Below are 26,913 nucleotides of genomic sequence, written 5' to 3'. Positions count from 1 at the left end.
CTTTCTAGAAAAAGAGATGATACTGGTTAACTGCACCAAGTCCTTTACAACTGTGATCCTTAGAGGAATCCACGTGGCTTTTCCTCCACTCAGGGGACTGGTTTGTGAGAATCCTTCTTTTGCCTTATAAGCGCTTAATGGACACGAAATAATGCTCTTTGGAGGAAATCTTTCTTGCTGTTCCAAGATGGTCCATTCACAGACATTTATTGAGCATTTACTTTGTACCAAGATCTGCTATAAGTGGATGTTATTTCAGAGACTGTGTTTCTACCCAACAAAGCTGTTGAAGTGTTTCAGTTATTTCACCAATTCCTGAGTATATGTTCTGATGTAGTTGGTGTCAAGTGGAAGTGAAAGAAAAGTCAGGGCAGTGAGCTTGAATTAGGGGATCGCAGTCTCATTCAGAATCAAACACCATAGGAGGAGCTCAATGAAAGCTCCAAAGAGGCTCCATGATGTAAAGTCTCATTCTGAAGGGCATCCCACATCCATTATTTAGGAATTGAGAGGGAAGAAATCTCTGAGCACTTGATTAATTGGGAGAAGGGTTTATGAACAAGGTAGAACTTGAACTGGATTTTGCAGGATGGGTGACAGGGCTGGTGAGGAGAGAAAAATCTCTGAAATGAGCAGGGTTTGAGATGTCCTCCTGTTCAGCCTCCACTCTGTGCCCTGTTGATTTGTTCATTAAACCCATGATCAGAAGGACAGAGCTCCTCTGAGTTCTTGGGTAGTTCGGAATTTGGGGTCTGGTCCAGTATCTGGGACTGGCTGGAGGCCAAGTTTGATGTCTTATAGCCATAGTGATGTGGTCGTATGTATGACATCCATCAAGGTCCTGTGTGGGCAGGTGCCTACATGACCTCTTTGCCCCTTCTGACTGAGCTTTACTGAAGGGGAGTCTCTCACAGGAGGGGAAGAGAAACAGCTTTTCTCTCTGTGAGACCAGGAAGAGACGTAACATTCACTGCCCTTTTCTACCTCACTCTTAGGCTTATTTCTGCTTTTTGAGTCTTGGTTACTCAAAGGATGTGGAAGATCCTGCCAGAAACCCTTGCAACAGAGAAGGAATAAACTCTGCCTGCTCATTGGGAGATGATTAACTGGGAGGTCTTGAAGGTAAGATATCTTGGCTTCTTTTACTAGAGTCAGCAATACACTTTTTTAGAGTGTATAAAAAAGCCTTATTCTAAAGTAATGTGTGTGTGTCTGTGTGAGTACATTGTGGTTGAAGTGTTTGTGTGGGTATGTGTGTTGGGGGGGAGGTCATATGTGTTCTGGTGGCCATTAGTTATTTTCTCCTACAACTGATTGAAAAGGGAGATATTCAAAATGGTAAGCCTCTAGTAAGAGTGACTTACCCATTTTTTAAAACTTCTGCTGGTAAGATATTTTTTAATTGTGGCAAAAAGTAAAGAACATAAAAGCTACCATTTTAGTGACTTTAAGTGTACAGTTCAGTGGCATTAAGTACATTCACATGGTTGTGTGACCATCTCTAGAACTTTTTTTCATCTTCGCCAAACTCAGACTCCGTGCTGTTGAGCAATAACTCCCTATTTCTCTCTACCTCCAGCCAGGGATGACTCTTCTGCTTTCTGTCTCTGTGATTTGAATGCTTCAGGCACCTCAGATAAGTGGATTCATATAGTATTTGCCCTTTTGTGACTGGTTTATTTCACTTCGCATGATGTTTGCAATGTTCATCCGTGCTGTGGCATGTGTTAGAACTTCCTTCCTTTTTAAGGCTGAGTAAATATTCCATATTTATTTATCCATCTATATGTTGACAAACGCTTGGGTTTCTTTCAGCTTTTGGTTATCAGAAATAATGCTGCCATGAACATGAGTGCTCCAATATCTGTTCAAGTCCTTGTTTTTACTTCTTTTGGGTATACACCCAGAAGTGGAATTGCTGGATTCTAAGGTAATTTTATTTACAATTTTTTGAGGAATCACCATACTGCTTTTCAAAGCAGCTGTAGCGTTTTACATTCCCATCAGCAATGCAAAGTATTCTATTCCTCCACATTCTGTCCAGTATTTATTATTTTATATTTTTGTCCTTATTTTATTTTTTGTAATATCCAAGCTAATGGTATAAAGTGATATCTCGTTGTGCTTTCGATTTCTATTTCTCTAATGACAAGTGATTTGAGTACCATTTCATGTATTATTCCTTTATTTCCTGTTTCTATTCTACCCTTGATTTAAAACTAAACTCTTCTTTTGAACCACTAAACTATTTGTACAGAAAAACAATTTATTTAAATTTGATGTTATTCAGTGCAACTCCAAAGGCGCTTATGCAACACTTCCTCTGTGTAAGATATGACGTTCTACTTTTGGCTGGGACTTGTGGCTGCTTTTTTGGGACAATAATATAATTGAGAAGACCCATAGATACCTAAAAGCAAGTCACAAGAACTGCACAACCAAAGAAGGTCAAATAACCGTATAAGTGCACAGATTATTATTGGAGTATGTAGGTCAACTCTGAGAAGACTCTTTACTTGATTGATTGAGTCAATCATTTGATTATTTGGTAAATAGTTGTCAAGTATCCAATTTGTTTCAGAGAGTATGCCAGGCATAGGAAATGGAGAAATGAACACTCTCTAGTCTAACTCTGCTCCTTTACAATGGCCAACTTTCTCTTTGCTCTGTATCATCACCAGAGAGCTGAAGACCCCTGGAAATGGCCCCCTGTTCTGCCATTCCACTTTACCTCCGTCCAATACCTTTCTACCACATTCTAATTCATATTTCACTTTCCTGCAGTTCTTCATCACCCAGGCCTAGGAAATCTAGTCTCAGTCTTTTACCTCTGGATTTATACTCTTTCTTTGGAACTAGCACTGATTGTGTCCCTCTCATCGTGGTCTTGCTGTGGTGGCCCTCCTTGGCTCTGATTTGCATTCTCCCACTTACCCTTTGTATAGTGTCTGCTGCGGGTAACCACATGGTCTTTTCCAGCATCCAAGGAATGGGAACTTCCTCAAAACTGGGTGCCTCTTGTCCTCCAGAAAAGATAATTTGGCCATTCCTGCCTCTAAGTGGATCACAGCTTGTTGTAAAAGTGATAAGTTAACATATCAGCACACAGTGCAACATGAAAGTACTGGCCTCGAAGGATATTTGAAGAACAACTTATGAACATAGAGGCCAGTTCTGGAAGCTCTTACCAAGAAGACTTTTAAGCTGAGTTTTAGTGGTAGAAGATTCACTTTAAGCTAGTTGTAGTATTTAGTACTAATGACAGGCTATTGGAACATTTATAGCATGGCATTTTCTGCATAAAATAATTTATAACTTTTATGGGAAGTTGCAAAGTCATACCTTCTGACCCGACATACCTTCTGACTCCAATCTAAGACCAACTCATTGAGTATTATTTTGGGTTAGTGTTCAGTGACTTCTGTTTATAGGGATTAAGGGGGATGAGCCTATGATCTATATTTAGGCATGTGCTCTGCAACATAGGTTGCAGAGCCTTGGGTATCAGCTGGGGAGTGTTAATGTCAGGATGAGTTCCTCTGATGATGTGGTACATAGCTTGGAAATTTCTGATACCAGAATATCAAAGCATTCTGTACTGTTTCCACACTAGTTCTGGTTGGTTGATTAGAAGGTGCAAGGAAAACATTGTGAGCCAAAAAGCACCACTTCAAACATTTGCATGTGGGTTGCTGTATAAGATTTCCTATATTTAATGCAAAAATTGAAGGAAGCCATTAGAATATGTATCTGACTCATTTGGAAAGTGAATGCTGTAGATTTGCCACATGCCAGTAAACACCTATGCATTCCTGTATCTCTTCAAGTAGATGCTTCAGTACTTGCTCTATTTAGTTGGCACACTTTAATAGGGGTGGAAAAAGCCATTTCATGGATGTGAGTGGTCACCATCCTGAAAATAAGACAATCTGCATCCCAGGTCCTGCCTCACTGGCTGGTAGTTGTGTGACCTTAGACAAGCCCCTACAAGTGGACACTGTGAATGACTGCACATTACTATTTTCTAACTTTGTCCCCAGAAAATGGAAGGTGAGTTAGGAAAGCACGAAGCAGGCTAGACACAAGCAAGCTGTTGATATCACAAAAATTACACCCTTATAGTATATAATTATGAGGACTCAAATATGACAAAATAATCATGAAAGGAAAAAAATTAACCTTATTTGTGACCATCCTTCAACACATGCTCCAAAATCTCATGAGAAGACTGAAGAAATTAGTGTCTTTAAAGCTGGTTCATTCATTCACAATCTTAACAAGGATAAAATGTTAATTGTGATTTCAAGTCTAATGTTAATAGATAATATGTTTTGACTATTTACTGTGGGTCAGGTACTTAGTAAACAGTTGACATTCACCATCTGATTTAATCCTTTCCGCCAACCTTATGAGGCAGATACTATTCTTATCCCCATTTTGCAATAGAGGAAATTGAGACTTGGTGAGGTTAAATCCCTTACCCCAAATCTCACGGCTGTTAGGCAGCAGATTTTCTCTGTCTGATGTCATAGTTGCTGCTCTTTGGCATTGTCTGCTCAATTCATTGCATGAACGGAAGGCTGAAGCACTGGTTTGTACCTATGTTCCCAAGGACTTCTGATTTGAGAAGGGTCTTTTTATTCAATATCTAACCAACGAATGTTTCCCCCTTTGTGATCCACGATGAGACATTGTTCTTCCTAAAAAATAGCCTTGATCTATCGCTCTTTATGTCAAAGCTTCTTTCTGTGGTTTACTTTTACCTTTAGGATAAAATTCTAGCTCCATAATGTGGAACTTTGTGTCCTTCTAAGACTTTTCCCAAAGCATCTTTCCAGAGTGAATTCTGTGTCCCAACCCAAACTCCCCATTCAGGGCAGATGGCTTTGGTCATTGCCCTTGAAACACTCCTCTTCTCCTGCCACCTTACTTACTTAAGAAAGTTCCTTCTTATCGTCCCTATATATCTAGAATATGTCCATTTGAGGGTGCCCATTTGCAAGGTTCCTCTCAATTCCCAGTCCTTTGTGTAGCCCCATCTTTGTGTGTCAAGACATCCATTCCAATGCTGTCCATGGAGTCTTTCACTTATACACTTATTTTCTCAACATGCTCTGAACATGTACTATGTGCTTTTATGCTAAGGGTGTCCTGGTAAACCAGTTTATATGTGTGTGTGTGTGTGTGTGTGTGTGTGTGTGTGTGTATAATATATGTGATATATACATATATATGATTAATTTTTGTGAAGGTACAGCAACCTTCTTGATAGCAGATCACTTTTTTCATCTTCTAGAACCAGACATTTGTACCTTTAACACTGGCACATAGTAATTTTTCAGTAAGTGTTTTTTGAATAAATTTCAGAATCACATTTTTTTTCCTACCTTATTCATTTATAACATACTTGGGGGATCCAAAACCTGCATAAATCATTGGAAAGAAATTTATGCCAACAAAATATCATTTGGGGGGAATTTACCAGGGTTTCCAAAGGTGCGTTTTGGTTCAATATATTCAGCACATTATATACAGAGAACCCAAAAATAAGTTGTGTGAATGTAATGGTGAGAAGCTATTTTTGACACCCTTTTCTTCCCTAAAGATGAAAAGAGTAGAAGCTAGGAAAGTTGGTACTGCCATTTCTTTTGTTTTTCCACGGAAAATGTGCAAGATGTTTCCAGGTCAAAGGTCCAGGTGGATTTTTTTGGAGCTTCAGAGAAAGAACTTTGCAGGAGTGTCAGCCTCAAAGTTGACTTGAAGTATTCTTGAGTTTAACTCAACTCAACTGTTTGGGTAGGTGTTGTTGCCTTACACATGGGATTTATAGCTTATATACTGATAGGAAATATACTCTGTTAATGGTTTTACCCTTAAGGAGATGGTCAAGTTGGAGATGTCTAAAATTTCATCTCCTGAGTAGCACTTCTGGGAGACATTAACAGAAGCACCCCCCACCACAGACACACACACACACACACACACACACACACACACACACACACACAGAGTGTTCCATGGATGGGTGTGTTGGGAAATACATCTTGACTAAATACTTAGTAAATATTACATCCTTGGATATAGACTAAGCACAAATGCCTGTGAAAGTCTCTGAGAAGTCCATGTGTAAGGACTAGCTGACTTTGTTGCTCAAAATTATTGGGAAACCTTTACAATATCATCCTCCACTCCCCTCATATTTGAGTCTGATTTCTCCCCAAAGCTCCACTTTTTCATCCATTCAGTTGGCATGCCTGCATTCCCTGACACTGGGCTAGACACTGAGGTGTAGGTCACAGCCTGTGTCCAGCAGCTTGTGGTCTTTGGGTGGTGGGATGGAGGGATAGCTAAGTAATGATGGCTGTGCAGGACCAGAACGACAGCTGTAAGGGAGGTACTCACCAGCGGCTATCAAGCAGCAACTCTTTGTAGGATAGTCAGGGAGAAGTACCTCTGCACCAAACTCTTCAGAATTGGGAATGGACCAGGCCAATGGGCCAGTAAAGGAGATCCAGGAAGCACAAATCATGGGTGAGACACCAAGTCAAAATAAGGGAGAAGTTGGCTTAATTAGGAGACAGGGTTTGCACTGGGTACTAGGGAGAGGGAGATGGCATGAGAGAAGCAAGGTTATGGCATGAAAAACCTTATTGCTAATCAGGTTTTGCTTCTTATTTTCCAGAACAGAATTCTGAGAGTGGGGCTGGTGGTCCTCATTTGACTCTTCATTTCTTCTTCCTAACAGCAGGGAGGCACGTTGGGATGAGTCAGAATATGCGAAACCAGTTTCCAGAGTTGTAGGTGTTGGTCAGAATAGGAGGCGGCTCTAGATGCCTCTGGAAACTCCCCTAAGAATGAGGAGTACTTTTTTTTTAATCATTTATTTATGTGTATATATATATATATTTTTTTTTTCTACTGTACAGCATGGTAACCCAGTTACACTTACAGGTATACACTGTTTTGGCAACATCCATAGAATTTCCCCTCTGGTGGAAAATACAGATAAGACTGTTACAATGTTATCCCTTGATAAGGAGAATGTGTGATGGCTAGAATTCTCTCCAGGGCTAAGTGAGATGAGGACTAATCTTCTCTTTATTTTTGCTCTGCTTGTCTGTAGGATACCCAGGCTTTGGGGCTGGTTCCAATCAGTTTATTGATCCATCTCACAAATATTGATTGAACACCAAGTTGTGTGATGGTTATTGTGCTAGGGGCTGGGTACTCTTGGCTGAATAAGAGCTTATGGTCACAGGGTAATACAGGTATGCAGTCCATTCAGCAGACATGTACTGGGTGCCTGAAGTGTGTTTGGTTCTTGGCAAACATAGACTAGAATGAGAAAAAATGATAACTGATGCACTTGTTCAAGTTCTGACCTTACTAATCCATGGCACCAAAGACTTGGAAGCTTCATAGAAGAGATGACATTTAAATAGGATTTGAAGAGAACAGTCAAGATGAAGGCTGAGATGAAAGCTATTACAGGCAGATAGAACAGCATTCCCCAATGTCCAGGGGTATAAGAACACGGTGTGGTGAGGGACTTGTAAATTGCTGTGATGGCCTCTGGTGGCTGGAAATAAGATGTAGAGGCCTGAGAGAGCCTTGTAGACCAATCTGGAGAGCTTGTGAGCCACTGAAAGATTGTGGCAAGAGAATGGCTGCTCCAGTTGCTCATCTGTAACACAGAGCCAACAGTGCCAACATTTAAATAATTTGTTAAGAACATCAGTAATGAAAATAATAGCAAATATTGATCAAAGATGGCCTATATACCAGGTACCGCTGTCAACATTGTACATGTTTTATCTCATTTCAATGTCACAATAATCCTACGAAGCAAGAGGTGTTATTGTCCCCAGGTTATAATGTGGAAACAGAGGCACAGAGAGGTCAAGCAGCCCAGCGTCAGAGAGCAATTGAATAGAAGAGTCAGGATTCAAATCCAGGTGCTCTGAATCCAGAATCCAGCCCTCTTTTAGAATTTATTAGATTTTAAACTTAAAAAAATTGAATAGTGAAATACATGCAAGAAGTGAACAAATCATAAACATAACAGCTCTGTACATTATCATAGGGGTCAGCCGACTCCCGCCTGCAAGAAGTGAACAGATCATAAGCACACAGCTCTGTACATTATCATGGGGTCAGCCGACTCCAGCCTGCAGGCTCTTTCCGGGCTCCCACCTGTTGTGGTGAAAACGGTTTTATTAGAATGCAGTAACACTCATCATTTCTGAATTGCTGACGGCTGCTTTTGTGTTGCAAAGGCAGGGTTGAGTAGTGGAGACAGAGATGTATGGCCCCCAAAGCCTGAAATATTTCCTCTCTAGCCCTTTACAAAAGATATTTGCCAATCCCTGTGTTATCACCTTATGAGTAGAACTACCATCTAGGTCAAGAAACAGAACAAACTAGCGCCTAGAAGTCCCCCACGGGTTACTCCCAAACATTACTTCTTCCCCCTAATGATAACCTTCCACTCTAACTTCTAACCTTGTGGATTTGTGATGCCTGTATGGATGCCATCATACAGTGTGTAAGCTCTGCCTGCTCAGCCGCTTTGTATGCAGAAGTGCTTAGCATAAGACCACAAAAACAAAAGAAAAATAAAGACAAAACGGCAGGTCATTCTCATTTTCTCTGGCCACACAGTAGATGCGCACCCGGGAGAGGAGGCATGCTGGCCCCTGTCTTGCTCCTTCTAGGATGAGGACACTTGGGGTCCACCACAGTTTTGTTCCCACTTGAATTACGGTCCTCTGTGACTACCTGTGTGTGTTTCCTATTGCTGTCGTAATAAACATCCGTAGACTTGCTGCCTTAAACAACACGATTTGTTCGCTTTCTGTTCCGGAGGTCAGAGGTCTGAAATGGGTCCAACTGGGTAAAATCAGTGTGTCCATAAAAGGGTGTTTCGGGAGGCTCTTTGATCCTCATTCTACACGCTCCTCCCAGATGGGACTCTACTTTCAGGACCTCAGTTACTGTCACTAGACGGACGACTCCCAAATCTCTACCTCTGGCCGCTCCCTCTTCTGAGTTTTCAGCTTGCATCTTCACGTTCTCACTGCCTATCAGAAATATCCTCCTGAATATCCCCCACACCCTGAATCCACCTCTCCTGTCTTGCCCTGGCGACCCCTCCATGTGTTTACTTAATTGCTGAAAGCTAACTTTCTAAAAAATATGTCTTGATTTTTAGCTCTCACTTAATCACCAAATTCAGTCATTTATCTCACTCTGTCCATTCTGTATCCTCAGTTTTTTCTCAGTGTATCCACTTCTCTCCTTTATTTTTTTTGCTTTTTTTAAATTTTTTGTCTTTTGTCTTTTTATTTTAGGGCCGCACCCATGACATATGGAGGTTCCCAGGCTAGGGGTCAAATTGGAGTTGTAGCCGCTGGTCTACACCACAGCGGTGCCAGATCTGAGCTGCGTCTGCAACCCATACCACAGCTCCCGGCAACGCTGGGTCCTTAACCTGCTGAGCGAGGCCAGGGATAGAACCAGCCTCCTCATGGTTGCTAGTCAGGTTCATTAACCACTGAGCCACGACAGGAACTCCTATTTCTCCCCATTTTCACTGCCATTGCTGTAGGTCAGTCTAACTTTTGCTTATAGTACCTCGATCCTAGTCATCAGCTTGTCCTTCCACGCAGGAACCAAAAGCGTCCTTCTAAAGCAAAATCTGGTCCTCTGTTTTTCTCAACAGAGAGTTAACTCTTTCAAGACCAGCCTAGGGCCTTGTTTCCTATGGTGCTCCTGAAACCTAACGGAAAGCCTCTAACAGGACTCTCTCAATAAACACATTTGATTAAATTCAACTCTTACCTCTCCTTCTATTGTATTTCTTTTAATTTTTTTATTTTTTATGGCCACATCCATGACATATAGGAGTTCCCAGGTCAGGGATTGAATCTGAGCCACAGCTGAGAACTGTGCCACATCTGTGGCAATGCCAGAGCCTTTAACCCCCAGTGCACAGCTGGGGATCAAACCCGTGCCTCTGAAGTGACCTGAGCCACTGCAGTCAGTTTGTTAACCCACTGTGCTATAATGAGAACTCCTTGCAGGCTCTTCTTTTGCATCCTACCTCTCCAGGGTTTCTCTAATCCTAACATCCTCTATTCTGATGTGGAATTCCCTTCTCTCTCTCATCTTTACAATTTGAGAGCATCATCTTTCTAAGAGAGCAGCCCTCTGCCTTAATCACAGTGCCTAGCCCATAGCAGATTTCTAATACAAGTTTGATGAATAAAAACCTTACATGAATACCTAAGGGGAGCCACGAGGATGTCAGAGAACATTTTGCAGAGTTTGCAAACATCCCACAGCCTATTTGTAGTTTCCAATTGAATTTTATGTGGTGGGAAATGTATTCATTTGGGCTGATTTGGGCCAGAAGGGATTTGGCAAGTTAATCCGGTCCATTCCCCTGACTCCAGGCAACATTTCCCAAAGTCCTCTAAGCTGCTCTAGGGAGCCAGTGAATTTGGGCAATGATTTATCTTCTACTAGAGACTGAGATTCTAAAGATGAAATGACTCAACAGTAGAACGAACTCTTTAATTTTTATAGTAGTTTTAAGTCTTACCTTAGTCTTTCCAAACCCAGGAATCCCGGGGCCATTTCGTCCCACTAATATCTGTTAACATCCTATAGATCCAATGTGCCAATTAATCTAATTTGGAAAATATTAGCCTAAGCAAACCTTTACTTTTTGTGTAATACAACTTTTACAAGGTGAAGATAATTTATTGCAATGAATATTCTCCCTGCTGTAAGAGTCGATCATATTTAGAGGAACCTTAAAATGACATATTTTTTTTAACCTGCCAGAGCAGAAGCAGGTTTTAACGTTTCCTTTGTCAAAGTAAGCCTTTGCCTTTCAATGGGGGGAGAAAGAAAGTGGAGGTAATTATACAGTGATGGGAACTGTTCTTTATTCTCTCATCGAGTGCCAGTGTCAGTCTTCTCAAACAAAGGTGCTATTGAACTTGTGAATCATACAATTGGTTTTTTCCAATTTCTGGGCATCACCTGGGCTCAGTAGGAAAGGGTCCTTGGTACAGGGGAAAGCATTTGTAGCCAGAGGTCTATTATTGCGCCTTCAAGCACTTCATGTAGTTATTCTGCACTTGTTTATTCCCTTCTGCTTAGTGTAGACAATATCCGGATCTACGAAACCCATTTGTGGCCTCCGTGAGTGAGTGAAAGTGGAATCAATACATATGCCATTTTTGCCCTCCACTATTAGGACAATCATTTGGCACCACGCCCCATATTTTGGGCTTGCACTGTCTCGATAAATCTTCACAGTTACCTGGGAGATGGTTTGCACAACCAGATCATAATTTGGGAAAATGAGGCTAAGGGACTTGGTCGCATGCTGCTGTCATCAGGGGACAGTGTCATAGTTCTAACACGGGGCATATCCACTCCGTGGCTCATTGCTCTCACCGTTGGACAGGGTGATGTCATCGGTAGAATGTTTGAAGGTTGAACTTTTGCTCAGGGTCAAGGGCAAGCTGGTCTGGAACAAACAGCCACCATGTCCTTTGTGTATGTGTGTTTTAGGAGCTATCACTCAGCTGCAGCAGCAGGAGAGGAACTTTTCCATCCTATCTTAGGCCTCATGCAAATTCCCTCCTAGCAATATAGCTTTGTGGAGAATTACATTTCCTGCTGCAGTGATTAGATAGGCGGGCTCATTTAAGTCCTATCAGCCAGAACTTAGCCCTGTACTTTGCTCGTAAGTTTATGAATAAGCTCTTCATGCCAGCTTTCTTCTCTCTCTCTCTCTCTCTCTCTCTCTCTCTCTCTCTCTCCTTTTGGTAGGGGGATAATAATTCAGACTCTTTGTTTCCCATTTACTTCCATCAACATCATTTCCGTTGGGATGTGCCTATTGTCTTGTTTGCCAGGCAGGTGGTTTTATCTGCATTTGTGGGTGGCAGAACTGACGACCAGAGGCACCTAAGAGCATGGTTGAAAGTCACATGGTTTAGCATTTTATAAACACCTCATCCTAGTGCTTACTAAACGATATGGTATCCCTTTTTTGTTTGTTTTTGTTTGGTTTGAGGGGCCATGCCCATGCAATATGGAAGTTCCCAGGCCAGGGATCAAATCTGAGCCACAGCTGCAACCTATGTCATAGCTGCAGCAACACTGGATCCTTACTTAACCCACTGCACTGGCCTGGGGATAGAATCCATGCTACCCCAGAGACAACGATGGCGCTCTTGTTTATCTGTCTCTTTTTCCCATGGTAAAAATAGTGAGAGTATCTTGAAGGTAGAAATTATGTCTTTCAGCTGAGTTTTCCTAAGATGTAAGAGTCCAGAACATATAAATACGTAATACGTTTCAGAGACGGACCCTCAAATGGAATCTGGGATTCCAGGTACTCTCGAATTTTCACCTCTTCAGACTTTGATATCTAAATGCCAACCTGACATCTCCACGAGGATGCCGGAGGCATCGTAACAGTAACATGACCACAGCAGAACTCTTGATTTTCTTTTGCAAACCTACTTTTCCTTGGATTTTGTCCGCTAGGTAGCTTTACCGTTTTGCATGCCAGAACTCTGAGTTATCTTTGAATTTTTTTTTTTTCCTTCCACCTTCAAGGTCTAATGGGTCATGAAATCCTCTTGACTTGCCATTGAAACACATCCAGAATGTCCCACTGCTAACCTACCTCCCTGTTTCTACCCCAGTTGAAGCCACCATCTCCTCTAGCTTGAACCACTGCAAATATTTTCCTCCCTGGTCCTCTTTCTACTCTTGTCATCCTATCATCCATTGCCTACAAAGCACTTGGAGTGATTTTTTAAGAAGGCAAATAAGACTTAAATGACTCTTCTGTTTAAAACACCTTGCTGCCTCCCTTATCACTGAGGGAAAAAAAACCTTCAAAAAATTTCCCATGGTTTGTGGTTTGTGAAACCCTCTGTGATCTGCTTCTGCCACCCTCCTTGACTGGATGCTCTAGCAAGCTTCATAATCCAGCCCTGCTGACCTTCTTGATGTTCCTTAAACTTTCTAAGTTCAACTCTGGCCCAAGGGCCTTTGCACTGGCTCTTCCTTCTGATGGGATTGTCTTGGCCCATCAGCCTGGTAATGTGGCTGTTCCTTCTCGTCACTCAAATTTCAGCCTAAATGCGACCTTTTTAGAGAGGCCGTCCCTGGCCACCCAGTTTTAAGCAGTCACATAATTATTCTACTCAAATCATCTCATTTTAAGTCCCTCTTTACACAACAATTATTTTGAAATCCGCCTTGCTGTTTCTTTTGTCGGTTTCTCCCTCCACCACCTACTTTTAACCCTCTGGATTCTCAGCTCCAGGAGAGCAGGGGTGCGCCCATCTTTTTCATTGCCATGTCCCTGGTGTAGTGCCTGGGATTCAGCCTGAGCCCCACGAATGTTTATCCCATGGATCTCAGAGGTGTCACTTTATACTCAATGCTGATTATTGGTATTTCCAGCAGGATGGCTGGTCAAGGACTAGAAGGATGTTGTCTAAATTAATTATCAAACAGCCTTGGATGAGATACATTAGTGTCCGTTATTTTTCAGAGGAGGCATCTGACGCTCAGGGAGGTTAAGCAACGTGTAAGGTCAATAGGACATAATGACCAGTTGGACTTAGAAGGTGAGTGAAGAAAAGAATCAACAATAATTCAGATTTTATTTTTATTAACTTTTTTTTTTTCTTGTCTTTTTGTCATTTCTTGGGCCGCTCCCATGGCATATGGAGATTCCCAGGCTAGGCGTCCAATCAGAGCTGTAGCCACCCGCCTACGCCAGAGCCACAGCAACGCGGGATCTGAGCTGAGTCTGCAACCTACACCACAGCTCACGGCAACGCCGGATCGTTAACCCACTGAGCAAGGGCAGGGATCGAACCCTCAACCTCATGGTTCCTAGTCGGATTTGTTAACCACTGCACCACGATGGGAACTCCTAATTCAGATTTTTGAAGTGAGACACCATGGAGTTACTTCCTTAAATGGGGAAATCGGGGGAAAGCAGGTATTGAAAGGGACATCAAGGGTTATCTTTTGGCCATAGTATTCTCATGATGCCCAAAGGTTTCCTCTTCATCCTAGTGAGGGGGCCAGGATCTGAGCTTCTCTTTTTGAATTCCACACATCCTGCAACATTCCTCAACAGCGGTTTCAACTTTCACAGTCTCTTCCCTTCTCTGCAACTAGGATGCTCCATCTAAGTAATTTTCCATACAACTTAGAGAGCTTGTGGCCCATGCATTTCTGCAGGCTGCAGATAAGAAAGATAATATTCCAACTGGGAAGTGTAACTGATACCCCTTAAAGGAAGCCCAGGAGGCAGTTTGCTTTGTGCTCTGACGGCTGATAAATGGGGCCTTTGAAGGTTCAGGGGGAAGAAGTGAATTTCAGGGTCCGAATGGGGAAGAGGGACAGCACAGGAAGGGCAGCCTTTCCCTTAAGCCCAGGTCTCTGATAATAACGTCACCCCCTAACGTGGACAGGGCTTTACAGTTTCTAAAGCATTTCATGTAACTTTTTTTTTTTTTTTTTTGCTTCTTTAAGTGTTTTGTTGATGGATTGTTTACCAGCACAATAAAGTGTCAGGTGTTTTTCTATTTTGTATACTAAGCAATTAAGAAAAGCTTTGCAATCAAAATATTGAACATGTGTGAGCCTGATGACAACCTGAAAGGAGGGATGTTTTATTCCTGATAAGCAAAAGAGCAAATTGAGGATCAAGAGAATTAAGTGGTTGTCCAAGGTTATAGAGTTAAAAGTGAGGTGGGGTCGACCTTTAAGGCCAGTCTTCCAGCTAAAGCTCCAGGCTCCACCTGCTGCTCCTCCCACAGAACCCCTGTGCTCTCTCTTCTTGTTTTCCCTATGTAGGACCACTTCCCTCTCTGCCTTCTACTCACCTCTGTTTTGCCCACCTCAGATCTAGAGTTCCATTTTTTTTTTCCCGTTTTTGCCCTCCCCCGCACCCCGAGATGTACGGGAAGTTCCCAGGCCAAGGATGGAACCCACGCCGCCTCAGAGACAACACTGAATCCTTACCCTGCTGCACTGAAGGGGGGAACTCCTGGATTTCACTTTCTTGCCAAATGATCTGCAAAGCTGAGTTTATAATAGCAATCCCCTGGGCTTCTGCTAAGTGGTTAGCTATCAGTCAGCTTCTGGAAAAGGTTATGGAGACAGCACATCAGTGGGGCTGGTCAGGGAGATGGGAGTGAGTTGGGTGGACAATTCATAGCTCTGATTCTTGTGCTTTAAACTGATGATTCTCAGACTTTAATCAGCATAAGAATCATGTGGAGAGATTGTTAAAACCCAGTTTACTGGGTCCCACCTACCAGAGATGCTAATTGGGTAGGTCTCAGGGGGAGGGCCTGAGGCTTCGCATTTGCACGTAATACTGATGCTGCTGGTTGAGTAGCAGCTGTTCCAAAGCCAGGCTTTCTGCTTTCCTTGGTAAGTTCTGATGAAGTAGTAGATATTCTCGGGTGGTGATAGAAGTGTTTCTGGTACAACATCTCTGCGGAGCAATTGGCAATTCCAATTAAAATCCAAAAAGTAGACTTTGACCAAGAGTTCCGCTTCTGGGAACTTTATGTTAGAGAAGTAATTATGAAGATGATCAAACTATTTAAGGACTATGTGCCTGGCATTGTAGGAGTCCAATAAATCTTTGTGGAATGTGTTGCTGAATGGAAGATAGTTCATTGCTAAAGTGTTTATAACAGGGAAAACTGCAAGCAAGCAAAATATACAGATGTCAAAAGGGATTGATAGATAATATTAATACATACCATTTCAGTTGGAAACCAGGCAACTTCAAAATATTAGAAAGGATGATGGCAAAATAGCAATATGTGAAAACATTGGTATCACCTCATCTTGTTGGATATTTTCCTCTATTTATTTATTTATTTGTCTTTTGTTTTTTTAGGGCCACACCTGTGGCATATGGAGGTTCCCAGGCTAGGGGTCAAATTGAAGCTGTAGCTGCCGGTCTACACCACAGCCACAGCAAGGAGGGATCTGAGCCATGTCTGTGATCTACACCACAGCTCATGGCAACGCTGGATCCTTAACCCACGGAGCAAGGCCAGGGATCGAACCTGCCTCCTCATGGATCCTAGTCAGGTTCGTTAACCACTGAGCCAGGACGGGAACACCATTGTTATATATTTTCAAGGGCATTAATAATGTGATATCAGTCAATTCTTTTTGTTTGTAATGACTGGTGTTTTTTGATTGTGATTTTGTTTGTTGGTGTGTCTGTGAGAAGCATCTGTTACCTGTGTCATTAAACAAAACCTCAAATAAAATCAGCATAAAATGTTAACTCTTTAACCTGGGGCTCCCTGGTGTGATTCAGGACCTTTTCCTGGATCTACCACCGTGGAGGAAGCAGGAGATTTTTGGTGTGGAGGGAGGAGTGTTCTTCGCCTTTGAAGAGACTGTTGCAATCCCAGTTAATGGAAACCAGATGCGTTTGAACCTCGGCTTTCCGGCTGGGTTACTCTTTATCTTGGAGCCCTCCTTTAACTCTGGCATGAGCTGTCCTTCCCCGTGGGGCTGATGTGCAAGGCTGGTTTTTAGTGGAGGTGAGCGCCTCGTGGACGTAAACATTAACCGGATTGGGCATCGTTTCCAAGTCAGCTCGGGCAAATTGTGTACAACTCCTTTGAAACTTTTAAATTAGTTGGTCAATATTAACCAGCAAGGATTGTTTGATCAACATGTCAAGGCAGGTTATTGATTACTCTTTGGTGATTTCAAAAATAGCAAGAACACTGGTATCTGCTTTTTCCATGAAATGAAATGGTGCCACTGATAATGTCTACAGTAGACGTGACGTTATGTGCATGTGACTTTATTTATCCAGACAGTTAAAATGAACAATGTTCCCTCTGGCTGATTGAATAGCAGGTTAAAACCTCTTTACTTTGCAGGAATTTTCCTGGAGTAGAGTAGGTAATTGATTTTATAGTCACTAAAATGGGATTAAAAAATGAACTTGTTAAGGAAAAAATGGGGAGAGAGGCAACTGGGTCAGTTGAAAATTGAGTATCTAGAGATGAGCCTGTAGAAGCTGATAGTAACTTAGGTCATGACGGATCAACTGCTACAGGGATTTGCCTTAGTTTCTAAATTTGTGTGATGTGTGGATTTCAAAGTGAGACTTTCCAGTTTGGGTTATTTTTATAAGTTGTGTAACTTGCGGAAAAAATGCCTCAATATTTTTGGACCACAGTTACCTAATTGCATAAAAAAAATGCATCACTTCGCGTAATATAGATCCATGGTCAGTAAATGTTTGTTTATGCTAATGATGTTGACAGTAATACAAAATCTGGGCCAACCTTTTACCTATCACAAGGATTCAATCCTATTGACTATATAAACCAGAGAAATGAAACTGAATTTATTCATATTATTTTCATTATGAGTAATAAAATAACAATTAATTGGAAAATTGTTAAGAAAAACAAAACTTCAATTTCACCAACAGATTTAAAAATTTTTTTTTATTAAAAAATGTTTTTTTAGGGCTGAACTTGTGGCATACAGAAGTTCCCTGGCTAGGAGTCAAGTTGGAACTACAGCTGCCAGCCACAGCCACAGCCACAGCCACAGGATCTGAGCTGCATCTGTGACCTATGCTACAGTTTGTGGCAACTCCAGATCCTTAGCCCACTCAGTGAGGCCAGGGATCATACCCACATCCTCATGGATCCTAGTCAGATTCCTAACCCACTGAGCTACAATGGAAACTCCCAGATACTTTTATAATGAAACTTTGTCCCAGTAAAAGATAAAAAATTTTTAGTGACTTCCAATTCTAGGTTGAAGAGTAGATGAGAAGGCTTTTCATTTCCCTTCAACTCTGAGTCCCTTGATTCCAAGAAACTAGAAAAATCAACATGGAGATATGCTCTTTTCTAAGTACATTTGAGGTTCAACTCTTAAAAGGTAATGAAATATTATTAACTTTAAACTTTAGCATTGACTTTTATTAGAAATCATTGAAGATACAACAACTTCTTTCCCTTATTCATGCAACAATTTAACAAGTATTTCATGATATTAAATATTTGTATGTATTTGAAGTAAGGGCTGGGGATATAACGGTGAACAGCAATAGCAAAAAGAAAAAAAGAATCTCTGCCTTTTTGGGCATTGCCATCTGATAGAATTCAAACAGGGTATCGTGTACATAAACACGGAGTTTCAAAATGTCCTTGGGATCCACAACAGGGGGTGTAATTGGGGGCCTAATTTAATGGAAGAGTCAGGGGAGATCTTTTGAGTGATATTCATGATGGAGGATGGGTAGATATTAATCAGCCTACAGGATGGGGTGGGTGGGGTCAGATCGGAGGAATAGGTGCATATGGAAATGAAGGTTCTGAAGTGAGACATAACTTGGTGTGTTTGGGGATATAGAAGAAGAGCACTGTGGTTAGGCCCAGGAGTTAGCAGGAATCTGAGACAAGAGGCACCAGGGCACAGGGGCCCTGCTGGCTACAGTAAACTATTTGGATCATATCTGAAATGCAAAAGGGGACACTGAAGGGCTTTTAGGGGGCAAGTGACCTGACTGACTTACACATGCAGAGAATCTCTGCTGCTGTATGGAGGTTAGAGTAAAGGATGTGGGGGGACAAGAAAAAAGGAGGGGGCCACTTAGGAGGCTCCCAGAGGGGTCCAGGAGAAAGATGGTGACGTCTTGACAGGAGAGGGTCAATGCAGAGTTGAAAAGTTCATGATTGGCGTATTTTGGAAGTCAACCTGATAAGAATCGGTGACAAATGCAACTGAAGGGCAAGGCAGAAGGAAGCTCAGAAATATCTCTCAGATTTCTGGCTTAAGAAACTTGACAGATGACTGCTCCTATCACTGGCGGGAGGGGACAAGGGGAGGGTTAGGGGGTAGAGGAAGCTTTCAGTTTGGAACAGGCTGAGTTTGGGATAGTTGTGAGATGTCTAAGTAGAGATGTCAAGTAGGCAGTGGAATACGTATGGTAACAGCACATATCTCATTTCTCCTGCAGACCCTGAGAGCCAGTGAACCTCTCTACTGCTTTGGTAGTTTTTAATTATTTCATATCTAATAGGCATCTATGAGGCAATACAAGATAATTTCTATATATTATCTTATTTAGGCCTGATATGAAGTAAAATTTTCTTTTCTAACTTCGGTGGAGCAAATTGGGTACCAGAGAAGTTAAATATGTGAGATAATGTACAGATTTTGGAACAAGGTAAAATCTGCTAATAACAGGTGAAACGAGGATTCAAACCTGGGACTTGCTCTTGTCTGGATCCAAATCTTCTTATGCCATTTTTGCTATGAACTTCCTTCTCTTACTCCCTCTTATCTCATCTGTCTGTCTGTCTGTCTGTCTGTTTGTCTATCTATCTATCTATCTGGCATCATCTATCATCATCTTTATTATCATCTACCATCTGTCTTTATGTAATTTAGGTTTCTGTTTTTTAATCCATCCATCCATCCATCCATCCATCCCATCCATCCATCTCCCCAGGAGTAAATATATCTGCCCAAACCGAAGGGCACTTAAAAGGTCATTAATCCAGGCCCTATATTATGGATAAGGGAATTGAGACCTAGTGGAGAGAAATCTCTAGCCCTGGGCATCCAAGGCTGCTTTAAAGCCTCACTTCTGTTCACTGCTTCTGGCCCCCACTTTATTTCACCAATACTTTTCATCACTGTGGCTCCTCAGGGAAGGGTCCTGCCAAAAGCTGAAAGAGAACACACCAGGCCGCACTAGGTTTGCATCTATTTCCAGCATTTCTCCCCCCACTGTGTTTAAAAGTCTGGGGCTCCTCTTTGAAGTCCTGGAGAGTGAAGGTATCAGCAGGTGGTTTCTTCCAAGGAAGCTGCAGTCTGTCTGCTCACACACAGCTCGCCTCCCCTGCTGCTGGGGCAAGGCAGGGAATGGGTTTCTAACAGGGGACAAGACAATGATCAAAGGAAAACTTAGCGTGAGGGTCCCAGAAAATCTCATGTGATTGACTGAGAGGTGGAGAAGGAGGTCTCCAAGCTGCAGACTGGGCAGCCTGCCAGGGCTTAACTCCTCGGGAGCCGCTGTATTGTGGGCTTCAGAATACGAGAGAGGGTGCATCAGCAGGGAGATTTCAGAAGGGTTCACTCTCTTGACCAGCTCTGCCTGTTCCTGACTCATCTCTGCCTTGAATTCCCCCCAAACTCACTGATATGGAATGACGAGAAAAGAAGGAAAGGGAAGGAAGAGAAATCATTATTTATTTTTATATCGAATACTTTTTGTATAGACTACATTTAACCCAGGAGTCAAATTGATACTAATGAGTTCAATGGCTGTGTGTCTTGGCTGATTATGATGGTGCATATTTATCAAGTGCCTGCCAAGCACTAGGCATCTCAGGGGCCCTAGGGAATCAATGGTGAAAAAGAACATTTTCTCCCTGATGTGCCCCTGGGCTCCATGTTTAGTCCTGTTAAACTGCCATTCTCCCCCTCATCACACCACATCCTCTGGCCTCTGGCCTTGGTGTGTGCTCTGGCCTTTGCTGAGAAGTTCCTGTTACATCCTGGTCTTCCATTGGAACCTCTCTTTACCCTTCCAGTTTTATCTCAAGGAATGTCTATCCAGTCTTCAGGGTATGACTGGCTGCCTACTTAGCAGGGGTGAAGGCTGATATTATGGAAACCATGTGGAGAAATCCCCTTGGAAGCTTGACAAGAGAGGCCTGGTACTGGAAAGAGCAGCTCACAGGCTCGGGTAGAAGAAGCACTCTTGGGGCCAAAGGCAAAAAGGAAGAGGGGACAGGGCTGCGTGGAGAGAGGCTTAGGCTGCTTTGTGGGTGGGTGCGACCCCTGGGAAGCAAGAGAGGGAAGGAGGAGGAGGTAGAAAGAACTGAGACCACACACCAGCTTGGATGAAGTCTTAGCCAGCAGTGGGGACACCCAGTGCAAAGACTGCCTGCTGGGGGCATACTGCATTGGGCAGAAATGGTCTGGCTCTGGTCTCCTTGCTGGCTCAGTCATTAGTTGGGCATAGCTGGGAAGCATCCTCCCGGCATGGCAGCTGGACCCTCTTCCCAGCACTTTCTCTATGGAGGGCACCTCTGAGCAGCTTGCTGACATAGCTGCCATACCTCTCTTTCTTCTTTCCTGGTTCCTATTTTGGGGCTAAAGATTTCTACCACTTACTATATTAGTCTTTTAGGATTACCATAACCAAATACATAGACTCAGAGGCTTAAAAAACAAAAACAAAAACGAAAACAGTACTTCATTTTCTCCCCATCCTGGAGGCTGAAAATCCAAGATGAAAGTGTTGGCAGGGTTGGTTTCTCTGAAGGCTTCTCTCCTTGACACACGTGGGGATTCCTCCAGTGTCCCCACATGGCCTTTGTCCCCATGCCAGGTATCTCTCTTCTTATGAGGACACCAATCATATTGGAGAAGGGCCCCACCCTTTTGAACTTACTTAATTTTAATTATCTCCTTAAAGGCCCTATCTCCAATATAGTCACGTTGGGAGTAAGGGCTTCAACAAATGATGTTTAAGGGAGACACAACTCGGTCTGTAAAATTCATAGTCTTCATTCAGTATATGTTTCTTCCACCTCTCCCTTCCTCTCCATATATCCCTCTGATGCTCATTCTTCAAATTATGTCTGCCATGTTCCACCCAGTGCTAGGAATGAAGAGACAAAAGATATAATTCCCCCCCACCAAAGAGATGACAATTATTGGGATGGAGATAACTGGCACTGCATCACAATAGGCACTGTGTTGGGAGTGAGCCTTCATGTTGGAAGAACACAAAGCAGTGATCCCTAATCCAGTCTAGGCTTTCAGGGGGTAGTCAAAGGATGCTTCCTGGAAGAGGCGTCATCCAAGTGAATGATATGCAAAAGGTAGAATTTAGCAAGCAAAGAAGATGGGAATAGTTCCTGTGGTGTCTCAGCAGTAACTCATCTGACTAGTATCCATGAGGCCTCGGGTTCCATCCCTGGCCTCACTCAGTGGGTTAAGGATCTGGGATTGCCGTGAGCTGTGGTGTAGGCTCGGATCCTGCATTGCTGTGGCTATGGTGCAGGCTGACAGCTACAGCTCCGATTCGACCTAGCCTGGAAACTTCCATATGCTGCAAGTGTGGCCCTAAAGACACACACACACACACACACACACACACACACACACACACACACACACGATGGGATAAGAGCATGTGCAAATATGAGGGGTCTATTTAGGCAACAGCTGTCAGTCCAGCGTGGCTGGGGCAAAGGGTGAGCATAAGGGGAGGTAGAGAGAACCAGGAATGGAGGAGGAGGTGCTGAGACTGGTGGAGTGTAGATCATAGACATTCTGATGCCTTTCTGGAGTACAGATTTATTCTAAAGGCTTGGGACAGCATCCCTCTTCCCTCCTCCCTTCTTTCTGATGATCAAATAGATTAGCAAACCAACTGCCCCCATCTTCGGGTGTCTGAACTAGAGCTAAGCTTTGTAGCTCTTTTTCTCTTATCTTTAGAAAACCACAGAGGTGAGCAGCATTCACATGAAGAGGGCACCTTTCCTTACCCTCTTGTGCCCTCTGCCCCACCTCACAGCTCACAGAGATGCAGCTGTCCCTGTGCTATACACCATGACACGCCACCATCCCCCTTTTGTTAGCGTAGCTGCTGGGCATGCCGAGCAAATGTCTTCCTCTCAGGAGCGTCACGTGAAACAGCAAAGAAACATCATATTAAGACCACAACGATGCAATTTAAATCTCCTGAGGCTGTGAGATGCCAGTGACATGGTGATTATGTATGCTGAGCAAATGCATTGCAGCAGGGTGCCCTGTAATTGATGATACCAGGCGGTGGGCAGTAGATAAAGGTACAATCTGTAAAGGGAGCACACATTGCTGGACGGGGCTTGTGCGTCACAGGCACCTGGCACCTTTTCTAGGACTTGTTCATTGCAGAGGCAGAAGGGCTGAGCAAGCAGGGAGTCCAGAGAGGTTGTTGCTGCTGATGAGGGAGATGAGGCTCAGAGAGAATTTCTGGCCTAAAATCATGGGGTAACACTGCTACTTTGTGGCAGAGTCAGAACTACATTTCAAGACACCCAAATACAAGTCCAAAATGCCACTCATTTGTTCAGGGAACATATTTTGAATATCTACAGATGTCCAAGGGCTGTGCAGAGTATTTGGCTGAAGAATATGAAAAAGGAATCTCCCAGCCAGGAGTTTTACAGTTTGACTACATCCTAGAAGCACCTTGGTATTTAATAAAAATACCAAAGCCTGAACTTAGATCCCAAGTTTCTGATTTCCTGAGTCTTTGGAGGACTCCAGGCATCAGTGTTTTCCACAGTTCCTCACGATGCAGAACTGCTGGTCAAGAGCTGTGCTCTCCCACATAAGGCTAGGGAGCCCTTTCAAGGAGGCTCATCCATGGTGTGATGTAACATGAGCAAAATAATTGAAAATATCTCGGGGATGGTTTTTTATATGGATTCTGTGTGGAAATGATAACAGTTTGGATATGTTGTGTTCAATAACGTATGTTATTAAAATTAGTTTAATTACCTGTTTCTTTTTACTTCTAATAATTGTGTCTACTAGAAAACTGAAAATACATATGAAGCTCATCTTATAATTTGTTGAATGGTGCTGGTCTAGAAGATGATAAAGAGACATTTACAGCTTTCTTCCATGTCTATACAATCTCTTTCTCTGTTTCAGACACACAAGAATCCAAATTAATGTGAAGGGGGTGGTCCAGATAGATCGTACCCTGGGCAGTATGTATGGCAAACCTAGAAAGAATCTTTGTCCTTGAATCATACTGCCTGAGTCCTAACCCCAGCTGCAACAATTATTCGTTGGATGCCCTTGGGCAAGTTAACTCTCTGTGCCTCTATTTCTCCATCGGCAAGATGGGGAGAAGAGGCTGTTTGAGGTTTCATTGAGCTAATGTTAGCTATTCTTCTTCTTCCTTCTCTGGATCTCTTCTCTTGAGATTTTGTTCAGTGACCATCTGTCACTGAACGCAAACCTAACTTAGTCACTAACAAAACACATAATTGCTCCCACCTAGGGCAATCCACGAGCCTCAATTTCATGTTTCATTGTCGTAACTCATAAAATGCAGCCCCTTCCCCTTCTGACTATCTTTTTGTTAACTTCCAGGGAAAAGAGAAGCCAGTTGGAGACAGGATGGACCACTACCTCTGGTGAAGCAGAGATGACATCTTTGGTTGGTTCCTTCTCCCAGACTTTCCACCAGCTTCAAATGACACTTTGAGTTGGGAGGATAACCCGTGGGAGCCAGGCCAAACTATTCAAAAGGATTTCTTTCTGAATAAGTGTCATTGACTTAATGACTCAAGAGCGGGGATGAGTGCGTAAGGACAGAGCACGGGGCCGAATGGACAGATCCTTGCCCGACCTGTGGTGGTATTTCTTCCAATTGCAGGTTGATGAGCTCAAAGCAGAAATGGCCCAGTCCCTTCAAGAGATGGCACTGCCCACTTCACTCCACATTAAGAGAAGTCTTGACACTATCACTTGCACTCCCATTATTGCCACTATCTCTACAAAATCAAACATTACAGACACACATTCTTGTGGGAGGGCAGTAGGCATGAGAAGGAATTATTTCCTCCATCAGAATCTTTCTTCAGATGTTCTGGCTTGGGACTTGCTGTGGCGTGAAGGGGATGGACTTTCTATATACCTGGGGGATGAGCTTGGAGAGAAGAACTCTCTTTGGAGGCTTTCAGTAGAAGAATGTATTCTGTCTTGGGAATATGTTCAGCATATTCAGAGCTAGTGAATGCCTGGCACCTGAAAATAAGTGATCCCCACTGAGGGTCACCATGGCGATTCAACAGCTAGAAGGGTCTGGAGGAGATGCACATGAGACCTGAGGTTGGTACTAACTATGCGAAAATAGGAAACTTTCTCATCTTTCCCAGCATCCTTTTCCTCCTGTGTAAAATGGGAGCAATTGCCTTTGTTTACAGGGCTGTTAGAAAGTTTAGATGAGACAATAGGCATAAAAGTACTCAATCAGAGGCTAACATGAGTGCTATAAAGACAAAAGAGTGCTGGTAATTCTGAGCAGGCAGAGGTTAATGTGTGGAGTCATCAGAGAGTCCGGTGGAGAAGATGAGCTAGACACATTGAATTCCTTGAATTGTTGATGATTTTTCAGCTTTTATCTTAACGTTACAATAATAATACGTGCTCATTGTGAAAAATTTTGGGTGGGGAACATAAACAAGAAAATTGAAGTCTTTTCTAGTCTTGTCACTCTAGTCAAGCACTCTTATCAATGCTTGTTAACATTTCTGGGAAATCTTTACCACATGTAACTTGGGTGAAAGAGAAGAGAGAGAAAATTCTGGTCATTTACTACTGTTTGAACATAGAGGCTTGGCTTAAGCAAGGAGAACATTTGGGTCAGGGGTGAGAAACTGTAGCAGAAGATAAAGTTGGAGACAGATCAGACAGGTTCTGTATGCAAAGGCATCAATAGTTTCCCTTCTGATTTTTTTAAAAGGAAAGTCGTAAAACCTTAACTTTCTGTCTCTCTTCCTGCTCTTTCACCTTCTGATCTTTATCAATGCTCTCAAACAAATTGACACGAATTGCCATGGGAAAGGCTATTACCTAGCCAAGAGAACAATGGGATTGAGGTGCCAGAGTCAGTTGTCCTCTCCTATGAAATAAATTGTGGGTCTGTGCTGGATTCTTGTATGGGTGGCCTCTTGGTTTATTAATGATTGGAACACTTTGGAAACTTCAATCCCTGAACCTTGCTGGAACTGGGACATGCTCCCCCAACCTCCACATCTTTTATTTTCTTTCGAAACTTTATTTTTATTAAAGTATAATTGATTTACAGCATTGTGCCAATTTCTGCTGTACAGCATAGTGACCCAGTCATACATATACATGCATTCTTTTTCTCATAGAATTCTTTTTCTTCCATCATGGTCTGTCCCAAGAGATTGAATATAGTTCCTTGCGCTTATAATGGGCTTTGTCATATGTGACGTGGGGCTGACAAGTCAGTGGCTTTAGATACATTTTGATTCCAAAGGAGCAGGAGAGAAAGGAGTGTGTGTGTGTGTGTGTGTGTATGTGTGTTTGTGTATCGGTGGGGGGTTGAGGGGGGAACTGAATGAGCAGAAAAGTATGAAGGATGGAGAGAGAGGAAGTGAGAAAGCCAGAAAGAAAATCGGAGAGGTGGCATAAAGAGTGAACAGGGAAATAGAGAAGAGGGAGGGGAAGATGATGAGAGACAGAAAAGGCTGCTTGAATGACAGACGGAGTGAGTGCAAGGGAGACAGAGACAGTCATTACTACTTAATGATTAATACAGGATTTACATGAAATATTCATGAAAGGAAATTGGAGCTATAGACAAATCCAAACGCCGCTTCCCCAGCCCCTCACCTCCCCCTTCCTACTCAACACTAAATTCTTTGGAGATCCATGCCCTCTATTGTCATTATCTGGGAACAACTGATGGATGTAACTGGGAGGGAAGCTTGTTCCTTTGATGGTATTTGACTCCATTAAAAACATGTCTTCAGGTCTGCTCTGCTGGCTGTCGAGCTTCTGCGAGAGTGAGGCACTTTAGGGAATGTTCCTGGCATCTTGGAGGTGAGCCAGATGGCTTCTGCCTTCCTCTGAGCTCTGTCTGCGATGGAAGGCTCCAGGTGCATCCTGAGCCAGGACCTGCTTCTCCTGCAGGTGACAGTGGAAAGAACCTCTAGGGTGGTGGGTGCCTTGCAGAACTGCCTGCAGAGCCCAGTGGTGATAAGCAACAGCAGCTCAATATATCCAGGTTGCTGCTAC

The 26,913-nt window shown here is 42.9% G+C and overlaps 1 long non-coding RNA gene across 3 annotated transcripts; it reads left to right on the top strand.

Moving 5' to 3' along the window:
- On the top strand, positions 19-25,953 carry LOC110260223. Of its 3 annotated transcripts, none has more exons than XR_002343087.1 (3): positions 19-1,122; positions 1,816-1,930; positions 24,235-25,953. It is a non-coding gene; the product is annotated as an uncharacterized LOC110260223 (long non-coding RNA). The 3 variants fall into 3 exon arrangements; XR_002343086.1 differs by lacking the exon at positions 1,816-1,930 and adding an exon at positions 13,592-13,667 and having other exon boundaries at positions 29-1,122; XR_002343085.1 differs by lacking the exon at positions 1,816-1,930 and having other exon boundaries at positions 49-1,122.

Source organism: Sus scrofa, chromosome 4, assembly GCF_000003025.6.
Source record: "Sus scrofa isolate TJ Tabasco breed Duroc chromosome 4, Sscrofa11.1, whole genome shotgun sequence".
In the NCBI taxonomy this organism is placed as follows: Eukaryota; Metazoa; Chordata; class Mammalia; order Artiodactyla; family Suidae; genus Sus; species Sus scrofa.
This window is presented reverse-complemented; position numbering and strand designations above follow the sequence as displayed.